Consider the following 12,993-nt stretch of genomic DNA (forward strand, 5'->3'; position numbering starts at 1 on the left):
ACCACCTCCATGGCTGAATGCAGACAGACACAACAGAAACCGGGAGTCAGTATGGTCTGAGAAGCAGAACTGAGAATTCTCAGTGTATTTAAAAAAAAAAAAAAAGGCATCTGCCACTTGAGCTAAAGGAGAATTACCTTCAGCTCTCTCTAATGTTTGGGCTTTTATTCTCTTCTGAGCTAGTCCCTAGAGAGGGCAAAATAACCACAAACACTTGGGCAGACCAGGCCAGGCAGGGACGTACACATACATAACAGCCAGTGCATTGCCCTTTATGAGAGTTAACATGGCAAATGTGCCACACCTTTTATTATGACATTTCCTAGGCCAAGCCCAGCTATTGGGACACTGAGCTCAAGTCAGTGCTCAACCTGGCCTCAGAGAGAGCTGCCTGGTACTATGCTGTATTGCAGCTGTTCTGGAAATTCCTGCTTTCTTGGACTTGAGATCTGGCTTTCAGGCCTCAGGGAGAAGTGCATTTTCTCATGTAGCCAACATCATAGAATTGTGTAAGTTCAATATGAATTGACCGTAAGGGGGGGGTCTCAGTCTAGTTAATGTGTGTTTCAAGTGTTTTTTTCCCTGCCTTTCTGAAACAAGACTATTCCCCTGGGAAATAAGAGGAATAAATAAAAGGTGGCAGGTTAGGAAATTGAGAATGTGCACTGGGATGTTAAGTCTGAATGTAGTATAGCTGGAATTTTCTAGTCATTTATTCCCAAACTTTGTTAAATACAAAATCCTCTGTCTTTAATTAAAGCCCTTCTCTTTGGCTTTAAGGCATGGCCCATGTGATGGGGCTGTGCTGCAGCTGGAATCCCAGGGGGAATTTTGGCTAACTCAGGTTTTGGGGGTTAAATTAGGGAGACAGGACTCCTGGGTTCCATTCTCACTTCAACTATTAATTTGCTGTGGTTCTTGGGCAAGCCTCTTACATTAATTGTGCCTCAGCTTATTCACCTTTAAAATGCAGGTAATGCTAAGCTACCTGACCAGGGTTTGAATGACTGAATTATTGTTTGGCACCTTGAGATACTTGGTGTGAGGGGTTGGGTCACAGAAACCCTCTTGGGACTGCCACCTGATGTGCTGAGACTACCTTTGAGCCTGTTTTCCCTGGCAGCTTGGGACTTCAGTACAACATAACATATAGAGATATACCTATCTCATAGAGCTGGAAGGGACCTTGAAAGGTCATCAGGTCCAGCCCCCTGCCTTCACTAGTAGGGACCAAGTACTGATTCTCCCTAGATCCCTAAGAGGCCCCCTTAAGGATTGAACTCATAACCTTGGGTTTAACAGGCCAATGCTCAAACCACTGAGCTATCCCTCAGTACCTTGCCTTGTTTGAGCCAGACACACTTGCCTGCTGCCAACATCCAACTCTGAACCACATCCCCCACAAGCTGCAGGCTTAACTGAAAACAGCTTAAAAAGTGCTCCTGTCTCCAGCACTCAGATGCCCAGCTCCCAATGGGTCCAAACCCCAAATAAATCCATTTTACCCTGTATAAAGCTTAAACAGGGTAAACTCATAAATTGTTCACCCTCTATAACACTGATAGAGAGAGATACACAGCTGTTCCCCACCCCTATCCCAGGTATTAATACAAACTCTGGGTTAATTAATAAATAAAAAGTGATTTTATTAAATACAAAAAGTAGGATTTAAGTGGTTCCAAGTAATAACAGGCAGAACAAAGTAAATTACCAAGCAAAATAAAATTTAACACGCAAGTCTAAGTCTAATACAGTAAAAACTAAATGCAGGTAAATCTCACCCTCAGAGATGTTCCAATAAGCATCTTTTACAGACTAGACTTCCGCCTAGTCTGCATCCAGCAATCACTCACACCCCTGTAGTTACTGTCCTTTGTTCCAGTTTCTTTCAGACATCTCCTTGTGGTGGAGAGGCTATCTTTTGCACCAGCTGAAGACAAAATGAAGGGGTTTCCATGGAGGCTTATATAGTCTTTCCCTTGTGGGTGGAAACCCTTTCCCCTCTCCTATGCAGAATCCAGCCCCAAGATGGAGGTTTGGAGTCACATGGACAAGTCACATGTCCATGCATGACTCTGTTCCTTACAGGCCAACGCCACATTCCCAGGAAAGCTCAGGTGTGGACTGGCGTCTCTCAAAGTTCATTGTTAGCTTAAGTGTTTCTTGATTGGGCACTTACTGAGAATAGTCTTTTCTCAAGAAGCTGATCAACTGCTTCACTGAGGCTACTTAAAATCAAACAAATAAGAACATAAGAAAGGCCGTACCGGGTCAGACCAAAGGTCCATCTAGCTCAGTATCTGTCTACCGACAGTGGCCAATGCCAGGTGCCCCAGAGGGAGTGAACCTAACAGGCAATGATCAAGTGATCTCTCTCCTGCCATCAATCTCCATCCTCTGACGAACAGAGGCTAGGGACACCATTCTTACCCATCCTGGCTAATAGCCATTTATGGACTTAGCCACCATGAATTTATCCAGTTCCCTTTTAAACATTGTTATAGTCCTAGCCTTCACAACCTCCTCAGGTAAGGAGTTCCACAAGTTGACTGTGCGCTGCGTGAAGAAGAACTTCCTTTTGTTTGTTTTAAACCTGCTGCCTATTAATTTCATTTGGTGACCCCTAGTTCTTGTATTATGGGAATAAGTAAATAACTTTTCCTTATCCACTTTCTCAACATCACTCATGATTTTATATACCTCTATCATATCCCCCCTTAGTCTTCTCTTTTCCAAGCTGAAGAGTCCTAGCCTCTTTAATCTTTCCTTGTATGGGACCCTCTCCAAACCCCTAATCATTTTAGTTGCCATTTTCTGAACCTTTTCTAGTGCTAGAATATCTTTTTTGAGGTGAGGAGCCAATATTCATAACTTTGAATACAAAAATGATATATGCATACAAATAGGATTAATATATCCAGTAGATCATAACCTTTGCAGAGATATGTTACTTGGCATATCTAGCATAAAACACATTCCAGTTATGTCATATTTACACTCATAAGCATATTTCTATAAAACATTATTGGGTGCAACGTCACACTTAGACACAAGTTGTTATGTCATGGCCTGATACAAATCCTACTGCAATCAATGGAGAGACCCTACAGCAGGGGTGGGCAAACTACAACCCGCGGGCCGCATCTGGCCCACCAGCTGCTTTAATCCAACCTTTGAGCTCCCTCTGGGGAGTGGGCTCTGGGGCTTGCCGCCCTCCAGCTCTTCAGCCACGGAGCAGGATTGGGAGCCACTCCACACAGCTCCTGGAAACAGCAGCATGTCCTCCCTCTGGCTCCTATGCATAGGGGCAGCCCCCTGCTGGCTGACAGCTCCGCACACTGCCCCTGCCCCAAGCACCGCCCCTGCAGCTCCCATTGGCCAGGAACTGTGGCCAATGGGAGCTGCAGGGGCGGCACCTGCAGATGGGGCAGCACGCAGCAGAGCCGCCTGGCCACACCTCTGTGTAGAAGCTGGAGGGGGAACATGCTGCTGCTTCCGGGAGCTGCTTGAGATAAGCACTGCCCAGAGCCTGAACTCTTGAGCCACTCCCCCATGCCCCAAACCCCCGGCCCCAGCCCTGATCCCCTCCCACCCGCCGAACCCCTCAGTCCCAGCCTGGAGCACCCTCCTGCACCCTGAACTCCTCATTTCTGGCCCCACCACAGAGCCTGCACCCCCAGCCAGAGCTGTCACCCCCTCCCCGCAACCCAGTCCCAATGTTGTGAGTATTCATGGCCTGCCATACAATTTCTATACCCAGATGTGGCCCTAGGGCAAAAAAGTTGGCCCACCCCTGCCCTATGGGCTATGTTGGACTTTCAATGAGATAGATAATAAATGCAAACCATGTTACTCATATAAATAAGTGATGCAATCAATGTTTCATCGTTAACAGGATATTTATGAATATTAATTCTCACTTCCCCTGAGTTTATCCATCTTTAAAATGGAGAATACCTACTCCCGGTGGTTTGTTTTGTGGCTTACTTATTGTTTTTCACTTACTGATCTTTGGAAGCCAGGTGCTATCTTAGTGCAGACACTATTACTATTATAAATAAATATGATGCTTTAAAAGTTCAATATGTATAAGGATATTTGTCAATCTTTTTAAAATGTATCAACATATTGATGTTTATATTGGGCTTTGCTAGACCTTGTGGGCTAGTCTCTAGAGAGGGTAATATGGTCACAAACACTTGAGCAAGAGAGGCAGAAATGTGCACATAATTAACAGCCAGTGCACTGCACTTTTATGGAGCTAACACCTGGTTGTTATGGCATTTGTACCTCCCCTCATTATGACATCACCTGACCCAAGCACAGCTATCTATGCATTGAACTCAAGTCAGTACTCAGCTGGACATTGGGAAGAGCTGGTTGATGCTGTGCTGTATGGCAGCTATTCTGGAAATTCCTACTATATTGGATTCAAGATTTGGCATTCAAGCTTTGGCTAGAAGTGGGTGATTCTTTTCTCGCTTTTCCAGCGTAATAGAACGGTGTGCGTTATTTATTAATTGAGTTGTGGGACAACACGGGTTTCACCCCAGTTCTTTGTGGGTACAAGCCTTGTTTTGGACTTGTCCTAAAAGAACTAGCACATTGCCACCTTAGCTTACTGGGTGCTTCTACTGGAATTCCCTTAATTATGACTATTACATGAGATAGGGAAGCAGTTTTACTGCCATAGCCAGCTGCAGAGATCACAGCATTGTCTGATAAATTCCTTTCCTTTGTCATTATGAGCTCACGACCAACCAGGGAAATAGTCTTCTATTCCAATGTCAATTATAATCCTCTCTCTAGCTAGTGATACTAGGTATTTATATAGAACCAGTCACCATAGTATCTATATATCTTGCTTCTGCAAAGGATGGTGATAGTGAGAGAATCTGATGGTCATGATGAGAAACCTAAACTTTCAGCACTGGGCTCCTGGATGGTTAGGATTTAGTTGGATTTAGTAGATCATCCACTCCAACCCCTTGCATCATTTAGGATTCTTCACTGTATTAATCCCACTATAAATCTGTCTACCCTAGTGCTTCTCTGCCTATATGGCCCGTCAGGGGTCTACAGAGCCCTTTTCTGGTTGTTTTCAGAGTGAAACTGTTTGAGAACCAATAATAGTTGTATTGAGGAGGTAAGTGCATGAAAAAGGATCTCTCTTAAAAATAATCTGCAGCATGAAAAGATGGAGACTACAGTGATCTAATCGATTGCTGAATGTCTCCAGTGCTGGAACCTCAATTACTTCTTTAGGCAGTTTACTCCCATTGTTAGGTCATCTCTCTTTAACTGCATAGAAGAAAGCCCAAATGTGAATGTCTCTTTTTTATCCATTTAAGGTACAAGGATCCTGGACTATGTGGAATAAATGATGTCTTGTTGGTAAGAAAAGAGTTCTGCATTGCAGACATTGTACTGTGTGTGTGATGTTGGGGGAGAATGGTGAGTGTTTGGGACACCACAGTTAATCCGAAGAACCTCAGTTGTCCACGTAGGCCATTTAAAACTTTCAGAGAGAGCCCTGTAAGTAGTTCTGGTTAAATTTATAGTGTATCATATCTCCTTCTTAACCCCTTGACTGTTTTGTAATTGAATGCCTAGGTTCCTCTGAGAAATCCCTTCTTTGTCTACTATTTTTTCTAGGTGCCTCAGAGACTCATTAAGACCCTATTTTACATGGGGTTTGCAGCTAACTGCTAGAGTCATCATTTGCATCCGCATTGCTCACAGCCTTCCTTGCTTTACTTACTGGTACAATATTATTTTCAGGCACTCTCAGAGCTGTTGTCTGTGATTTTACACATTGACACGGAATAATAAACATACTGTACATTTCCAGCATACACGGATGCACACTGACTTCTTTCAATGTCCCATTCTGGGCAGATTGGCTTTCAGTTTTCTGCTGATAAAATACAATGTTTATATGAAGAGGGAAGGAGGATTAATGCTGATGTTTCTGATAGGTGGAGTTCATGGGGAAGGAGGTGTCCGTACACATCGTAACAGCAAAGGAAAATTGTGCAGCTGTAACTAATATTTTGTTTCTATTTAATTTAGGATGGAGACTCCATCTAGGGCTAGTCCATGTACCTGCAGCAAATTTGCTGCTTCGTTTTGGCCCCTCATCTGCTTCTTCCTTCCAAAGGAAGCATCTTCATCAGTTACAAAGGCAGGTCAGTCCTCATTCAGCAGGGAATTCTGGGACCAGCACACTTTCCTGAGGGTACAGTACTTGGAGCATGCGGCTATAGAACAGGGTTCCCACCTTTCTGAAAATGTAGATGCAGTCCTGTAAAAACAACCCCTCTTCCACAGCCAGAGGTCTGCGTCCTCACAATACCCCAGTAAAGTGCAGGTTTAAGAGACTCTGAGAATACTCAAGCCTTCAGTCTTGGACCCATTTTTCTAGGTTTTGAGGCCCCTCTCTAGAGAGAAAGAAGGGAGTTGTGAATATAATATGCAGCAATCACATCTCTAGTGTGAATACAGCATCTCTTTCTGTATTTCACTGAAACCGTAGGGCAGGCTGGGGTGAGGACACTTCTAATATGATGAGAATGGATTGATATAGGCATTTCACTGTCCACTGTGAGGAAAAGGGCCTGACAGCTCCTCTAAAGATCCCTATAATCACTTGTAAGGAGAACATTGCCTAAAATTCATTGCCTGTGGGTAATGTAATGCTCCATCCCTGATCAGATGGAATTTCTTTTCTCTTTAATGACCAAGGCCAAGAACAATATCTGATGGAACAAAGCACTTGGTAAGGTGGCTGAAAGTCATGGAGCTCACTTGTTCCTCTCTCTCACCCAGGTAGGTGGTGTGAGAACATAGGAACATGCTGGACCCCAGTTTCCCAAATCAGGTTTGAAATTCTGCTGATAAAACAGTGCAGATTTTACTGGAAGATAGAAGAGAGATGACTTAATAATCTTACTGGGATATGGGGTCACGGGACATTATTAATATAGATTATGGCTAAGGTTAAGCTTTTGTCATGGTTATTTTTAGTAAAAGTCACGGACAGGTCGTGGGCAATAAACAAAAATTCACGGAAGCCTGTGACCTGTCCGTGACTTTTACTAAAAATAAGGGGGTGGGTGATGAGAACCCAGACTGCCCCACTGCGGGATGGGGGAGTCCAACACCTGCTGCCACCCATGGCAGCTGACAGCTCAGAGCTGTGGGGCCCCCTGCTGGCTGACAGCTCCTATCCCATTGCCCTGGCACTGAAGTGGAAAATGTCACAGAAGTCTCTGAAAGTCATGGAATCCATGACCTCTTTGACATAATCTTATCCTTAATTATGGCTTATGTGCAGGAAGATACAGGAGAAGATGCTCAGCTGATGCTAATATTTCTTTTCATTCATCTCACTTTAGGATGAGTGCTCCATCATGGTCCAGTTTAATGGGTGACCACCCATTGATTTCCCCTATATTGTCTGATGCTCACCTCCTATTGTTGTATGAGGCTTTCCTAGGACAGACTGGATGATGTATCATTGAGTGAGTATTAGCATTCCTTCAGTTTTTGCCTGAGTATGTTGGGGAAGATGTATGTGTTTGTGTGTATATATACAGGGCTCTGGATGCAGACATGGAATTCATTTGCCAATTTTAAAATGTAAATGCGAGACAACTAATTCTCTGCAGTCATTGTGAGAAGAACCAAATTCTGTCTCACTCAGGGCACTGTCTGACCAACAATAGGCCCCAATAATTCCTCCTCATGTTAACATTGTCTTGCAGTGCAAACAGTCTGTTCCGTCCCATCTAGCTTCGCCCTGTAATATCTATGGAATGTTTGTCATATTCTCCCCTATCCCTGCCTTTGGATGATGGCAGTTATGGGGAATGTCTTGTCTATTTTTTACTTAATTATAGTTTTTATACAGGGGATCTAAGCCTCAGTCATATCTATGGCAGATGGCGTTCACAATTATTTCATAGAGTTGAAACTTGGATCTGTTACGTATCATCCTGAATCCCATGACTTAGCACCTATTACATTTATTTTCAGCTACTTGTTTCGATGTTTCGTGTGAACTCTGTTGCCACACTGAGTAGTGAACACATTTTTTTGGATACATTGGCTTTTGTTGTTTCTCTAGCCACCATTCTTTACTTGCTTAAACAGCCGTAGCCAGGACAGAGATGCTTTGAACTTACCCCTTTTAAAACCATGAACGTTTTTAGAAGTCTCAGAGAAGGAAGCATAGAGATTTTACTGACAGATGGGTTTAGGTGTGTGTTATTAGAGACCATAATACCATATTGGGTAGAGGTGGAAATGAGAAATGTTCAGCTGTGAATAATATTTTGTATCTATTTTTCTTATTTTAGGACACTGTCTACACGATCAGAGAACTTGGAATCTCACAGCCAGTCACTGGCCCCTTAAGGCTCAGTCTGGCCATGTAATCCCAACCCCTTCCTCCAATCAGTGAGTATTAAAGTTCTTCTTAGGTCAAGCTACATTAAGGATGGTGGGTAGAGGCGTCTCTAAAGGCTCAAGTGCATACAAGGAATAGTGCTGCCACCTTTCAGAAAATATTGGCTGATCCTCTTATTTCAAGCATTGTCAGGAGGCACCAAATTCTCTCTCACCTGGAGCACTGTCTGACCAACAAATATCCCTGACTCTTCCTCTTCTTAACAGTCACATCTACTGCAAATAGCCCCCATCCTTTCCTATGTATAGTTCCAACAGTGCCTTACAAAGAAGGATGAAGATCCAGGTCTCTACCTTGGAGATTCTACAATCTCTACAATGTACTGGTAAAAGATGTAAAGCCTGTTGCTCCTCTTCCTGCAATCCTTTGCCCACTGCTTCTGCCTCAGCAGTGGGGCCCTCTTTGCCTCCCTTAAAACAATGCCCATTTCGGTAGGGAAGGGAGGAGGATCAACACAGATAAGGATCAGTTACAGATTGGCAGGGCTGAAAAAGGGGATTGCTTTGCAGCTGCTGACATTTCAACTCCTCTTCTCTAAGACTCAGCTCTTTACTAACACATGGAGGCAGCTGAAGACCCCTGTTATGCCCCACACCTGCCTCAGAGGTCTGGGCTGGGGCTTCCCTGAATAAGAGTTGCCCCTCTTTTTCCACCCAGTGAGTACTGGGAGTCTCATCCATTCTGTCCTGAATGAATTTCAGAGATGGGAGTGTTATGTGTGTGCTTGTACAGTGCTTTGCAAGCAGGTGTAAGCAGGGGAATGGTCCCACTATTGTGGGGAATTTTCCTGGCTTATACACTACCCCGGTGAAATGGGCTAGTGAAAGGATCTGAGTCCTTGCTCCCACTTCCTTTACCCAGAGGCCTGCCTGACCTTGAGGGCTCCCCTTCCACTCACCTGTGTGGTAGAGTCCTTGTAACTCCAAAAGGGCTGAGCTCAGGATTCCTGGGGTGGGAGGAGGGACGGCTCAACCCCCAACCTTGTCGTGGTCACTTAGGGCAGGGGCTAGGGTGTTCCCACTCCAGGGTGCTCTCTCTGCACTGGACACTTCCCTGACCCACTGATCATTACATACAGTTCAAAGCAAGTACAATTTATTTGCATGCATCCAATGAAGTGGGTATTCACCCACAAAAGCTCATGCTCCAATACATCTGTTAGTCTATAAGGTGCCTGTCATAGGTTTCACCCCCACTCTGAACTTTAGGGTGCAAATGTGGGGACCTGCATGAGAACCCCTAAGCTTAATTACCAGCTTAGATCTGGTTGCTGCCACCACCCAAATAGTTTAAAACAGCTGTTTGAGTAATTTGGGAAATTCTGTCTCCCCACCCCCCCTAAAATCTCTCCCTCCCAAGTACTGTAACCCTTCCCTGGGTAACCTTGAGAGACTTCTCCACCAATTTCCTGGTGAACAACGATCCAAACCCCTTGGATCTTAAAACAAAGAAAAAAAATTAATAAGGTTCTTAAAAAGAAGACTTATTTAAGGAAAAGGGGTAAAAGAAATACCTCTGAGGGTATGTCTACACTACAAGACTATTTCGAATCAACTTAATTCGAATTTGTGGAATTGACCTTATGAAGTCGAAGTTGTGTATCCACACTAAATACACTAATTCGACTGTGTGAGTCCACAGTAACGGGGCCAGCATCGACTTTGGAAACGGTGCACTGTGGGAAGCTATCCCACAGTTCCCGCGCTCCCCGCTGCCCATTGGAATTCTGGGATTTCCCCCCAATGCATGCTGGGGGAAAAAATGTGTCGAGGGTGGTTTTGGGTAACTGTCATCATTGAACCGTCAATCACGCCCTCCCTCCCTCCCTCCCTGAAAGCGCCTGCGGGCAATCTGTTCGTGCACTTTTCTGCTCAGTGACAGCGTGGGCGCCACAGCACTGCGAGCACGGATCCCACTGCAGTTATGGCCTCCTCGCACCTTATCGTCCACCTCTTCCACAGTCAGCTGCTGAGAAATAGGGCTACTTTTCAATGGTGCTGCGAGCACTGGTGGACCATGGGGGACGTTTTACCAACATCAACATCGGATGGCCAGGCAAAGTTCATGACGCGCGTGTTTTCAGGAACTCTGGTCTGTTTAGACGCCTGCAGGAAGGTAGTTTCTTCCCGGACCACAAAATAACTCTTGGGGATGTGCAGACGCCTATAGTGATCGTCAGGGACCCAGCCTACCCGCTAATGCCCTGGCTCATGAAGCCCTATGCAGGCGCCTTGCACAGCGACAAGGAACTCTTCAAGTACCAGCGAGCAGCGAGCAGCGTGACCTGTGACTGTTCAGTTTCTTTACAGAGAAGCTGAACCTGCCCCTGTTTCTTTACCAAGTTACTGTTGACTAGCATCTGCAGTTACATACCCCGTCCACCCCGCTTCCCCCACTTCCAACACACGTTTAAAAATAAAATACATGTTCCACTGTAACTTTACAAAGGTTTCTTTATTGATGACTTTGCGTTAAAGGGTTGAAACTGGGACACGGACTGTGCTGGGTAGGGTGTGCAGTGATGTAAAGACCGCCTCTAAACTCGAGGAATGACAGGCTCCTGCTCCCAGAGCGGTCTGCAGTGCCGGACTGGTTGTTTCAACGGAGCCTGCCATCCTTCCTTTTTGGGACTCTGTTTGCGGGGGCTATGTGGCCTTGTGGCGGGGGAGGACGGATACAGATTCCTCTGCTGCGTGGCTCTGTGGTCCAGGACAGGGACTGTTGCTTGAGATCTGTAACCCCCCTCCCCCGCTACAAAGTCACGTACCCCCCCACCCACACAGAACCTGCAAACCACCTCCCATACCGACCAGGGTGCCTACTGACTGCACTGTGTGTGTGACCTGCTGCTGATCCTGCCCCCGTCTCTGTACCCTGGTAAAGGTGATTGTCCTGTCCAATTACCAACCCCCTTCTCCCCCTTCAAACACAGTCTCCTCTAAAAGAACATGATGGAAATAGTAATTAATAGAAAAGTATTTTTTATTATCAGCTAGACAGGGGATGAAACTGGGACGGGGGCTTGGGTGAGGCGGGAAGGAAAGGACTTCTCAAAATTTAGGGTATGAGAGCTTTTGGGTACTTGAGCACTCTGCTGGGGTGCAGTGACAGTTTTCACGGCCTCTGTCGCCCCTCCTTCTGGTTATTTTGGGTGAGGGGGGTATGGGACTTTGTGGCGGGGGAGGGCGGTTGCAGATACACTGCAGGGGGGCTCTGTCCTCCTGCCTGCGGTCCTGCAGAACATGCACAAGGTGCCGGAGCGTGTCTGTTTGCTCCCTCATTAGTCCAAGCAGCGTTTGAGTCACCTGCTTGTCTTCCTCACGCTACCTCTCCTCCCGTTCGCTGTGTGAGCGCTGGTACAGAGAGAGGGTCTCCCTCCACTGGCTCTGCTGGTCCGCCTCATCTCGGGAGCACCCCATAAGTTCAGCGAACATCTCGTCCCGTGTCTTTTTCTTTCGCCGCCTAATCTTTGCCAGCCTCTGTGAGGGGGATGCAGGGGCAGGTCGGGAGACAGTCGCAGCTGTGTGATGGGAAAAAGGGAGTGAATTCCTTACAAAGATACATTTTTGCGAACAATGAACATAGTCTTGTCTGTCTCTGTGAACAAGACCATGCACAGCACCTATCTCATGCGCACTCAGGACAAGTTCGAATTTTCGGCCTTCGCATTCATTGCCTGGGGTCTTGCACTGGAGATCAGACAAGCGGGGCAGGACAGCAGAATTCGTGGAGCAGGCACACATGGTAAGTTGTAGACTTTTGGCTGCTTAAAACTTAATGTATAGCAGTGCCCTCCTTTCACGCTCAAAGCAATGGTCATAGCGTTTGCAAGTTCCTGCTGCCGGCAATCCGGAAAGCATGAACTCTGCCCCTGTTCCACCCCCTCATGGCTGTCCCCGGGAAAGATCCCTGTATGCTGCCCATCTACCGCCTCCACCACGTGGCTGTAAACTGACACTTATTGTTATGTATCATCTACCATACCATAAATTGGTAATAAGATGATCATGGTTACCAGTCCTTTTGCACTGCACCATTTGCAGCTGTCATAAGTGCCCCTGGCTGAGATCAGCCAGGGGCGCAAAAGCCAAAATTGGGAATGACTCCCTGAGTCAATCCCTCCTTTTTGGTATCTAAAAATAGAATCAGTCCTGCCTAGAATATGGGCAAGTGTACTAGAGAACCACTGTATCAGAGAACCAGAGAGCACAGCTGCTCTGTGTCAGATCCTGCATAAATTATGAGCTGTATGCTATTCACAGGGGGTGCTCCTGCAACAACCCCACCTGTTGATTCCGTTCTTCCCCCAGCCTTCCTGGGCTACCATAGCATTGTCCCCGCACTTGTGTGATGAAGTAATAAAGAATGCAGGAATAAGACACAGTGACTTGTTAGTGAGAAATGAGTGGAAGGCAGCCTCCAGCTGCTATGATAGTCCAGACAGGACATTAAGGAGTGTGGAGGAGAGGAGCCCAGCATTCCTCTGCTAGTCCAGGGGCAATTTAATTTTTCTTTACACATGA

The 12,993-nt window shown here is 45.9% G+C and overlaps 1 long non-coding RNA gene across 11 annotated transcripts in view; it reads left to right on the plus strand.

Moving 5' to 3' along the window:
- The first annotated feature begins 354 nt into the window (after window positions 1-354).
- Window positions 355-12,993, plus strand: part of LOC120408969 — a 28,595-nt gene continuing 15,956 nt past the window's right edge. For 7 of the 11 annotated variants that reach the window (XR_005601027.1, XR_005601026.1, XR_005601025.1 and 4 more), the window contains exons 1-6: window positions 4,343-4,462; window positions 5,352-5,394; window positions 6,073-6,188; window positions 6,829-6,880; window positions 7,398-7,523; window positions 8,361-8,460. This is a non-coding gene — a long non-coding RNA (uncharacterized LOC120408969). Of the gene's footprint in view, window positions 510-4,342; window positions 4,503-5,351; window positions 5,395-6,072; window positions 6,189-6,744; window positions 6,881-7,397; window positions 7,524-8,360; window positions 8,461-12,993 lie in introns of those variants that run through there. The other 4 variants (XR_005601032.1, XR_005601028.1, XR_005601033.1 and 1 more) reach the window with 4 other exon arrangements.

The sequence above is a fragment of the Mauremys reevesii genome, linkage group 7, assembly GCF_016161935.1.
Source record: "Mauremys reevesii isolate NIE-2019 linkage group 7, ASM1616193v1, whole genome shotgun sequence".
In the NCBI taxonomy this organism is placed as follows: domain Eukaryota; kingdom Metazoa; phylum Chordata; order Testudines; family Geoemydidae; genus Mauremys; species Mauremys reevesii.